Source organism: Vicia villosa, unplaced genomic scaffold (genome assembly GCF_029867415.1).
Source record: "Vicia villosa cultivar HV-30 ecotype Madison, WI unplaced genomic scaffold, Vvil1.0 ctg.001809F_1_1_1, whole genome shotgun sequence".
Classification (NCBI taxonomy): domain Eukaryota; kingdom Viridiplantae; phylum Streptophyta; class Magnoliopsida; order Fabales; family Fabaceae; genus Vicia; species Vicia villosa.
In genome coordinates this window covers 27,779-28,595 of record NW_026705735.1, presented here as the reverse complement: position 1 = coordinate 28,595, position 817 = coordinate 27,779, and positions in this window count along the sequence as shown.

Sequence of the window (817 nt, the reverse complement as noted above, 5' to 3'; positions counted from 1 at the left end):
AATCCCTCAATATTTATCATATGAAGGAGTTCTTGCACTTTTTGGAAACTTCAAAGAGTCCTCTAACCAATTCCTTTGGTCTCATGTCAAAATGATTTTTGATGCTCCTTGTGTGTCCTTTTGAAAAAAGTGTCTTTTTGTTGACTTTGAAAATGACCTGTAATGTCTTTGGTCATATTCTTCAAATGGTGAATGCAATGACCATGGGATCAATTGCATTTGAAAGATAATTGAATGTCCTTCAAAATGAGCTTTGGTTTCAATTTTTTGGATGAAGGATGAGAGAGTTATGACCAGTCAAAGTTGAGTTGACTTTTTAGGCAAAAACCCTAATTTTAAATCTTAGGGTTTTGTTGATTTTTGATCTTTCCTTGATGAATTATGATCATCATATGATCAAATGATGAATCCTTTGACAAAATATGGACTTTGACAAAAAATTTCATTTTTGACTGTCTGTTGACTTTTTTGGTCAAACGGGTCGTCTGTTGACTGTTTGAGCTGCTGACGGTGCATCTGAGTGAATTGAAGTTTGAAAATTTGTATGATGGTACTTTGAGATATATGGATGTGCATGAAATCCATTTGAGGTCTCAAAAGCTTGTTTCTCCTGTAAAAACAAGAAAACCCTAGTCAGGGACTGTTTGTGTACGAGACAGTTAAGCGTACCTGATTTTTGTGCAGTGTTGAGTCTCTGCTAATCGCGTGATATTCAGAAGACTTCTAGAACAAAAATCTTGGAATTTTGAATTGTGAAAGATTGATTTGATTGATGGTACATAACACTGAGAATTGTACTGCCAGCAGTTTGGCTGTC